This window comes from Hippoglossus hippoglossus, chromosome 5 (assembly GCF_009819705.1).
Source record: "Hippoglossus hippoglossus isolate fHipHip1 chromosome 5, fHipHip1.pri, whole genome shotgun sequence".
NCBI lineage: Eukaryota > Metazoa > Chordata > Actinopteri > Pleuronectiformes > Pleuronectidae > Hippoglossus > Hippoglossus hippoglossus.
The window spans coordinates 1,182,835-1,193,702 of record NC_047155.1 but is presented as its reverse complement, the minus strand read 5'-3'; the positions used below and the strand labels follow the sequence as shown (position 1 = coordinate 1,193,702).

Below are 10,868 nucleotides of genomic sequence, written 5' to 3'. Positions count from 1 at the left end.
AAATTGAATTTACACTTATTCAGTTTTCAAAAATTCAAACATTTTATATTAACAGATTTTTCAAAAGCTTTTCTGTTAGGTCATTTATTACATTAAACTTTCTTTGATTTGTCAGTTGATGACAGCACAGCTCATATTTCAATATATACGATACATTTATATATATATATATATATATATTGCACTGAATCATAACTATAGTGGGACATTAGGACTTCAACTGTCCCTGAGGGGTTTTGTCAACTAACTATTCACCATTTACCACATTTAGGTTCAAATCCAGATTAAACCACATTTTGCTTCGGGATGTTCAGGCAACTTTCAGCTGATCCATTTACTTCAGGCCAGACGTGCAGCATCATTGCCTGAAGTGGCCCACGTGTGTTATCTGGACACCACAAGCAAATAAAACTAGATTTACAAGGTAAGAGGTTTTTGTCTCGGTTACTCTTTAACACGTTAGAACACATGCAACAAACCGTCTGTTCTTTCGATGGCAACGTTCCCTTCGTCTCATGCGAGCGTTGCAGCGTCAGTTAGCACATGCTAACACTTACAGAGGACCAGAGGGGAAACGTGGCATCTGACAGCTCATGTGTTGGACTCAAGTGATAGAAACCAAACCTCGTCGGGAGGTGGTGAGCTCGCACGGGGAAGGTTGCACTCCCAGGGGATAAGAAAGATTCTTCTATGTTTTTTCTTATCTGGCTCACACATGTGCAAGTTGACACTAAAAGCAATCGTCTCACATTATCCAGCCCCAGGAGGAATCGCACATATTACAGGTTAAATATAATGTTTCTCTGTTTGGGTCGGCTGCCTCTCATATAGCAGAAAGCACATTCAGAGAAGAAAAGTGGTTTCTGTGCTCGTCCTCTCAGACACAGAGGAAACCAGGACGACGGTCAAGGTCATTCAAACAAGGTCGTTCTCATTAGAGTCTTCGACTTTTCTTTGAGGAAACTCCTCAAACTGCTTGTTCTCTGTGAGCTAAGGTTCTGCTCTCTGGTGGAAAGTCAGATCATTTCCTCAGTTTCAGGTTTGTCTGAATTTCTGCTGACGCAAAACTCGAGTTAAGACCTGTGTTGGTTTGGCCTCATCAGGCAGTGTCAGTCCCTCCAGGTATTCATGATGCATTCACAGTAATATGAGGTCACCGTGACCTTTGACCTTTTAAACCACTGAAATCAGTTCATCTTTGATTGACAGCTGGTCAAGGACAGACTTCCTATATCATGTCAAGAGGCCAAAACACATGTTTAATGAGGCCACTTGGACCTTGAACTCTGACCTTTGACCCCCCGAATCTAATCATTGAATTCATGATCTAAGGTGTTGTTTAATAAGACAACGGCCAGAAGGTCACAGTTGACCTTGAGGTCTGACCACCAAAATCTAATCAGTCCAAGTAAATGTTCTAACCAAATTTAAACTAATTCCCTCAACGCGTTTTTGGAATATCGTGTTCACATGGTTACGTACAGTCGGACGAGTCGAAGACATAATGCATCTGGCCACATGGGTGTCGCCAGTGCAGAGATATGATTGGTCCCACCTCTCTTCTCATCTCTTTTTTAAAAAACATTAAATATTGTTTTCTTACTTGAATCAATTCATTTTCTCACTTGTCGTCCTGCAGAACGGCAACAACCAATCAGAAATGTTTAATGTTTAATGTTCCTCGGCTGTAATAAAGTTAAAGTTGAACAGGACACACGTTTAGAACAGAGTCTGTGCTCCGTCAGTGAGCGTCACCTCCGGGCCGCCGGCTCCGAGCTGTTTCCCTGATGACACCTGATACATTCCTGCTGAGGCCTGAAACTCGACTCCTCTGTTTGTGGTTCTGGTGACTTCAGGTAGCAGCGTCTCCCGTCTTCTCTTCTTCTTCTCTCACTTTATTTGACAGAGCTGCCGCGACACATCCGGCCAAAAAAACCCCACGTCCACATCAACATTTACCCGCATCTGTGATCAAAGAGGAGTTTTACTGTGGACTCTTTTCCAATAGAGCCACAGTATTATATTAGAGGATTTATACAAATGTTATATAGAATCTGATAGGAGACAAAGCGAGAGAGAGAGAGACAGAGACAGAGAGAGACAGAGAGAGAGACAGAGAGAGACAGAGACAGAGAGAGACAGAGACAGAGACAGAGAGAGAGACAGAGAGAGAGAGACAGAGAGACAGAGAGAGAGAGAGACAGAGACAGAGACAGACAGAGACAGAGACAGAGAGAGAGAGACAGAGAGACAGAGAGAGACAGAGACAGAGAGAGACAGAGACAGAGAGACAGAGAGACAGAGACAGAGAGAGAGAGAGAGAGAGACAGAGACAGAGACAGAGAGAGAGAGACAGAGACAGAGAGAGAGAGAGAGAGAGAGAGAGAGAGAGAGAGAGAGAGAGAGAGAGGGAGAGATGGATGAGGAGAGGGATTAAAGTGACGGACAGAGAAAGATGACTTCTCTTAAAATGTCAGCGTCTGCCTCCATTTCTCCTTCCACTGTCTCCAGCTCGGACAGCAACGACTTTACACACACTACACACACACACACACACACTATACACACACTACACACACACACACACACACACACTTTACACACACTTTACACACACTACACACACACACACTTTACACACACTACACACACACAGAGTTGTAATCGTTGTAATTGTTTATATTGAATCTTGGCCTCGCTTCAGTTTGTCTGCACCGTTGCATCATGAGCATCTGAGAACTCTGGGCTTTTGTTGGTTTTAACTTTTCAGTCGTGATCTTCATTTATCTCTAAATATCTCGGACCCTCCACTTCTTCTGACTCCAGCCTCTAAATCACAGTTGGAGCGGTTTCCTTTGAACTCTGACACAGAGACCTGCAGGCATCTCATATATCAGGTCTCAGGATCTGGAGGAGACTAGCTGCTGCAGACGGATTGCTAAAATAACTCAACCGGCTATTATCGCTCAGTTCACTTCACATTTATTTATCCTTTATTTAAGCTGCCAGCTCGAGCTGTGAGAGGCCTCAGAGCGATGAGCTGACGTTTCTCTTTTCCATCTTATTCTTAGCTTGTTTCAAGTCAACTTTTAAAAGAGATAAACTGTGAAAACTTTCCTTTATTTTAATACACTTTTTGTTTTATACAGAACTGAATGACTGTCCTGTGGTTGTTTGCATCCAGCTTCAGTTTCAGAGTTTGTGTTTCACAGCTGAACAACTCCGCAGCATCAGATCCTCCTCATGGTTCAGGTGAGAGGGGGGGGCAGCCGGGTGCAGCCGACAGAGACAGGAAGTGACGTGTTACCTCTGCTGCAGAGGTCACGTGATCATGTTTACATCACCTGACACCGTCGTCCGCTCTGATCACCACAAACTCTTCACATCTTCGTCTGTGTCAGCACTTTTTCACCAGAGAGGTTTGTTTTCTTCTGGTTTTCTTCTTGCTAGGTTTTTAATGAAAGTCTATGAACACGAAGCAAAAACACAAATAACTACAGGTTTCATTCATCTGGATGAGATATGATGTGGATCTGAGTGTAAAACACAGATCTAAAGAGCAGCACATCTTTTAGAGATAAACACACACATATATTCTCATGAAGCGATCGCTCTGGGTCCAGAATAAAAACCTCTCCCTAAAACTAGAGCCACAAATCATCTCCAGCAGCAACAGCTGCTTACGACCAACAAGCTGCGACTCATCACAAACTCATAAATCCTGCAGGAGGACGTCAACCACCTTTCTTCTTCCTCTTTTTGTCTTTGTTTGTAGCCGGGACGCACCGCTCTGACTCTTTCAGTCCCGATGCTGTTACCAGGGCTTTGGGTATCGGCCAATAGGAGCAATGCTTCAATAACATGTTATTTTAAAAGGTCGTATTGGTCCCTGTGTGGACGAGACTGGGATTGAGATGAAGAACTTGAAATAACCTCCAATCTGCTTTGTTTTTAGTTTCCTTACTGAAATGTCAGCTCACATAGACACTAACATAGAAGTGAAATGAATAGATCAGCCCAACAAATATCATCAAGCCACTAACGAGATGTCTGACCTTTCCTGCAGACAGCCACCAGGGGGTGATCGAAACGCGTTGGGGCGCAGTCATGTTCGGTTATATTGCTGCACGTGGCTGTGATCAGGGGAAACATCGGGCTCGTGTCGGCCGCCTGTCGGGTTTGGGTCCAAAATGGCATCTTCACATTGGATATTTAAAACTTTATAAAAGGTCGTGAAAATATTCATTCAGTTTCAGAGTTTCAGGTGATTGCTCACAAATGAAAACATCATGATGAAGATTATGTTACATCAGATAAATCCTCCACACTGGACCTTTACTGTCCCAGTGTTTCTGGCATGAGACCCATTGTCATGCTTTGTGTTCACATTGTTCCAGGATACAAGTTGTGAATCAGAACTTGTTCAAATGCAGCAGCTGTGATTTCTCACTATAGGGGAAGAGAACGTCCGTAGCAACTGACTCGGACATTTGCGTGAACCGGTCTGAAAGCAGATAAAGACCGAAGTAGGTTTACGATATTTTCTGTTGTGCGTCAAACTTGTTTTAAGTTTGTATTTAAATAAAGACGTATTAATACTTCTTCAACGTGTCGGTAAATGAGTCTCTGAGCTTCATTTATTAATGGAGAGTAGACACTACACCAAGTTATTGTGTCTCCAGTATCATCAAAGACCTGGTCTCACACACACACACACACAACTTTGAAGGAGGTTGAAGTGTTTGGTAAACACCAGCGCTGAAACAGAGTGAGGTGTCAAGGTAAGTCAAGCAGAACAATGTGTGTGTGTGTGTGTGTGTGTGTGTGTGTGTGTGTGTGTGTGTCACTGTTACAGGACGCCTCCTCCTCCCTGTACCTCCTGAACTCAGAAAGAAAGAAACTTCTGACCCAAAAACAAAAACTGAGAGTGTGAGAACTAAAAGGTATAAAAACCTCCCTTCAGGTGTGTGTGTGTGTGTGTGTGTGTGTGTGTAACCCTTGCCATCAGTACATAAACTACGAGCTTTAAATCAGCTGTTATCTGTAACCACCGTCTCTTATCTACTGACGAGTTAAAGATCGAGGGCGTCTGTCAGCTCCCCACTGTGCGACGTTAACCAGCATCTGTGTGTCTGTGTGTGTGTGTGTGTGTGTGTGTGTCTGTTATTTGGTGAAATGTGTTTGTCTGTAAATGATGAAGAAAAGCGTCAAATTCTCAAACTGGAGAAACAAGACGTCCTTAACTCTGGAAAAATCACTATTTGATCACAATAGTTGCAGCTGATCAGATAAAAAAATAACTTATTGAACACTGAAGACACACACACACACACACACACACACACACACACACACACACACACACACACACACACACACACACACACACACACACACACACACACACACACACACACACACACACACACACACACACACACACACACACACACACACACACACACAGCTCTGTTTCGTCTCAGGTGCTTGACAGGTTCATTAACCTCAGGAAACCTTCTACCCTTCTGTCATCCCTCCCTCATTCCCTCCCTCTCCTCCTTCTTTCCTTCTCTTCCATCATTCCTTCCTTGCTCTTCTTTTCTTTCCTCTCCTCTTTTACTGACACTTTCAAACCCTGATGGCCTCTCCCCTCACTGCCGTCCTCTTTTCTACTCTCCTCCTCCTTTTCTTTATCTCTCTTCTCCCATCTCCTTCCTTTCTATTCTGCTTTTAGTCAGAATCTCGTCTTCTCTCAACCCTGCGATCACAGCGGGGGTGGCAGAGGTCAAGGGTCACAGCGTGACACCACAAGGTGACGGGCTACACCTCCCAAGAGGCTGCACGCACACACACACACACGCACACACACACAGTTTGTGGTGACTTAAATCAGGTTTGACAGATTCCCTGCAGCAACACATGAACCGTTTCACTCAGTTTATCGAATAATAAGGACGACAAATAGGGTGGCGTGTGTGTGTGTGTGTGTGTGTGTGTGTGTGTGTGTGTGTGCAGCTGTCAAAATCATAATTGGATGTTTGTATATTCATGACTATGCCAGTTCATATCTGTCTGAGAGAGCAGCTATCAAAACAACAGTGTGTGTTTGTGAGAGAGATAACACACACTTGGTTCTATACTGCCCCAGCTATCATATCGTGTGTGTGTGTGTGTGTGTGTGTGTGTGTGTGTGTGTGTGTGTGTGTGTGTGTGTGTGTGTGTGTGTGTGTGTGTGTGTGTGTGTGTGTGTGTGTGTGTGTGTGTGTGTGTGTGTGTGTGTGTGTGTGTGTGTGTGTGTGTGTGTGTGTGTGTGTGTGTGTGCTTCCCGCCCCACGGCTCCACATGAGGTCAGCGTGTTTTCGTTGGATTTGTTCCACATGAGCGTCAGAACTCGCCTTCAGTAAACTCACAGCAGGAGGAACGCTGGTCGTTTAGAGAAGTTCAATCTGCACACTCGTCCGTCCCAGTAACAATAAACCAGACAGACACACACACACACACACACAAACACACACTACATGCATATTTGACTTGAGGAAACAGTCTGAACACACAACACACTTCTGTGGATCCTGGATTCAGGCTCAGTCTCGGGCCTGATGACTGATGTTTGGCGTTGGTTTCACTTCGCCCTGAGCACCAGGCGGGTGGAGTTTTGACCGTATACATCACAGCTACTGGAAAGTATTTGAAAGGTGATATTTATCTAAACTGGCCTGATTCAGGAAATGCCTCAGTGATGTGAACAGTGAACTCACACACACACATTTACGCCACACACACACTGAACCTGCACCCTGAGCTGACCAACGACAGCGCTTCATCTCGTGCACATGGACGACACGATGCACAGTCCAGTCAGAGCTGTGTGTGTGTGTCTGTGTGTGTGTGTGTGTGTGTGTGTGTGTGTGTGTGTGTGTGTGTGTGTGTGTGTGTGTGAGACCAACACAGAGCTGTTTGGCAGTGTGTGTTCTTTTCCAGAAGCCAGAAGATAATAGAGCGCAGAGTGAAAAACAACAGTATCCACACACAACACACACTCACACTCCACCTTTAGTCGTTCACTGTTTTTGCAGCTTTACTTCTGACAATGAAATGATGACACACACACACACACACACACACACACTCAGGTTAAAGGCTAACCGAGTGTGTCTCCCTGCAGGATGAGGGCTGGTCTCTCTGGATTCCTGCTCAGGTCACACACTGGGTCGGCAGTGACGCACACACTCCGTGTGTGTGTCTGTGATGCATCTGTGTGTGTGTACTAGTGAGGGAGAGGTGAAGCGAGACAGATAATAAACACAGCAAGAAAGAAAATTAGATAAGTTTTACATCACTTTCAGTATGTGTGTAACTGTGTGTGTTAATTGCCCCTAAAGCTCATGTCTGAGTATCTGCGTCATAAAAAGTTAATAGTCTCACTACTGTTGATCCTGCAGCTAACACACACACACACACACACACACACACACACACACACACACACACACACACACACACACACACACACACACACACACACACACACACACACACACACACACACACACACACACACACACACACACACACACACACACACACACACACACACACACACACACGTCACACACGTCACACGTCACAGTTTCCATGGAAACGGCAGTCTCACATGGACCCAGAGTCAGAAATGAACCTGTAGTTTGATTTCCTGCACCTAAAGCTCAGATCTACAGTTTCATGCTGTAGATCTTCCCCACTTCGATTCATTCATTCATTCTCTTGGCAAACATCTCACTAACAAACCACACGATGAAAGCAGCCTCCCTGAACCAACTACTGCTGGAGAGGACACTGCTGATGTTCGCTGCCAAGAGGGAAGCACGAAGAAAGAAAGTGTGGAGATTCAACGTGTGTGAGAGAAATATGAAGAACCAAACTGCTTGGTCTTAATTTACATTCAGAATATAATAGAAATATTATGATGGAGCAGTTACACAGTCGAGTCTCTGGGTGTTTTTGCTTGTTTCGGATCTGCACCTTCACATTTGATTCGGGATATAACTTTAAGGGAGCTCATACCACACTGCGTGTCAAATACACACGTTCCAGTTACACACATTTTGGTAGGACAAGAATTTTCAATATACTGATTCTGAAAATGTTCGGACAACGCCAGAACGACCACAATCATCTCAAGGAGATTTTGTGGCCTAAGAGACAGTTGTACATTATTCAAACTGTAAGTCGACTGCATTTTAATTGACTCATCCACACACGTCTAGAGGACGTCTAGAGGACATTTACAGGACGTCTAGAGGACATTTACAGGACGTCTCAGCCTGAAGCAGCAGTGAAAAAACCTCAGACTGAAATCCGAACACCCTTGATGAGTTTGCTGCAGGTCGTCTGAATTATTTCGCTCCATTAAGATAATGGAGGCAGTTTTATAGGCACCTGGACGTCAACACAACATGAACTCTCAAACTGTGAATGTCCCACTTGATTCCTTCCTGCTGCTCCTGAGTCTCTGCTGTGGAGACTAATCGAGGCGACGTGGCACGACTCTGGACGACATGTCCACGTCTTTCACCAGATCACATTTAACACAGTGAGACGTTACTTCACTGATCTGAATGAAAGGGTTACAAATTTCTCTCTGACAAAAAAAAACATCTCAAGAAAAATGACTTTAGAGCTGAAAAAACGAACCGTTCTTAAAATCAGATTCCAGAAGCAAACAATCTAACACTTCACTCAGCAACTTCATCTTGTTCCAATGTTAAAAGTTGGGAACTTAATAAGGAAGGAAATGCCACCGGCCACTGGCTGTCGCAGGCAAGTAGAGAGATAACTTTCTTTTTGTTCCAGTGTTAAGTTACTGGGTTAATTGACCTCATAACAGGATCTCTACGGACTTTTAAAGTTTGGATTTAACGACCTCTGAAGGGAAACAACACACACACACACACACACACACACACACACACACACACACACACACACACACACACACACACACACACACACACACACACACACACACACACACACACACACACACACACACACACACACACACACACACACGCAAAGTTAAAATGTGAAAGACATGGTCAACACATTCATGGGGCAACAGCTTTATCCAAATGAAATTAAATGAAATTAAAGAAATAAACTGCCACAATTAAAAACAGAATCTTCCACAAACACAAACAACAATCCAACGACCGAACTGATCGTAAATCTCTCTGAGTTATGTGTTTACTCAAAAGCTGCGTGGAAATCTGACGGTTCTGACTCATGCTTCTGTTTTAATGAGACGCAAAATATGTAAATGAGGCATCAAGTGTTTGATGTGACTCAGTCTGTCATTAGTTTGTTTAACCACCTAAAGAACGTGCTGCGCTTTCACAGTTCGTCCAAACGAGAACAAGGACTGAACAGAACTGAACAGAACTCAGGTTGTTCTTCTACACCTGAAGCAGTCAGTTTACTTCTAAAGCAGCAGAACGTGAGAACGCCGGCGCCGATGTCATACCTCATGTCTCCACTCAGTGTGTAAACGACGTGATTGACGTCGTATTTATTTCAAAACGTGCAACAACTTCGGATGAGTTGGTGGAGAAAGACCTTAACGTCTGGATTCATCGCAAGTTGTGTGTTTGTTGAATACTGGCCCATGATTGGCTGGATTAGATGACATCAAACCCGTGTCAAACTCTGCACGTCTGTTCTGCACAGCTACGCTCAGACATCCAGGTGACGATAAGAAGTGTGTTTCTGAGCAGAAGGGGGCGCACCTCCTCGCTCGCCGTGCTTCCTACCTGAGTGCGAGAGCTGCAGCCGCGGGCCGGTCTGACTCCTGGGTTTCGTATCTGCAGCAGCGCTGGAGTCTGCAGGCTGAAGACACAGCAGGAGACACAACATCAACATGGCTGCCACCTGTGATCGTCGCTGAACGTGGAGGGAGAGAGGGCGAGAGGACGTCACACTGAGCGCTGCAGCTGATTGGACGGAGAAGGAGAAAGAGGAGGGTCAGAGAGGAACAGTGACCAGTTACATGCTGATGTTAACATTTAGATAAATCACAGTTGTGCAGCTTCAGAGCGGTGCTAGCGTCGCGGTAGAGTCTTGATGAATAAGAGACGTCACGTCAACCTTACTAAATAAATAAAGTATAAAATGAAATATTTGCACCTGCCAGTGGCACAATTAATAAAACACGATTAAAGTAATAATTCTCTCTTTTTCGTATCCTCTGGGGATGATGAAAATGTTTTTGAGAACCATCCAACACTTATTTCATAACTTGATTGTTGATCAAAGTAGAAACGTCAGCGAGTAAAAAAAATTCGATACCGATAAATGGCCAATAAATAGATTAAAAATATAATTTAACTAAGATGTCAGAAATGTGATTGTTTGATATCTTACAGTTAAAATAAACTCTATTTTAAATCACTTTAAATAAAAAGAAAACTCAAATATAGAATTTTAACGAAGAGAGACGTTTTATTTTTCACATCGTTTACACATCGTGAATTCTTGAAATATCTGCGATAACGATATAATTTTATAAATCAGTCGAGCTTGAGATAATCACGTCGAACAACAGGGATGATAAGATAAGATAAGATAAGTTATTTGGTGTTTGAGTCCAAACCGACATTATGTCCCAGAGGTTGAATTGATCTAAATTGATATATTCTACTGTTTGGTCTGATGATGAATTAATATGCTGTAAAACCAGCTTTAATGTTTATTTCAAATTTCTTCAGGCCACTAAGGCGACCAGAGCGTCCTGAGTGAACCGAGGCTGATTTAGTTCATCCAGAGAGAGAATCTTTTTCCCCTGTAACCAAATCGACAGAGAGAGTAGATAA

The 10,868-nt window shown here is 43.8% G+C and overlaps 1 long non-coding RNA gene across 2 annotated transcripts in view; it reads right to left on the bottom strand.

The window, feature by feature from the left end:
- Nucleotides 1–7,613, bottom strand: part of LOC117762207 — a 10,107-nt gene extending 2,494 nt beyond the window's left edge. For both annotated transcript variants that reach the window (XR_004613961.1, XR_004613962.1), the window contains exons 1-2: nt 7,600–7,613; nt 3,743–3,746 (exon numbers count right to left, since the gene is read on the bottom strand). This is a non-coding gene — a long non-coding RNA (uncharacterized LOC117762207). The remainder of the gene's footprint in view (nt 1–3,742; nt 3,747–7,599) is intronic.
- Nucleotides 7,614–10,868: the final 3,255 nt, after the last annotated feature.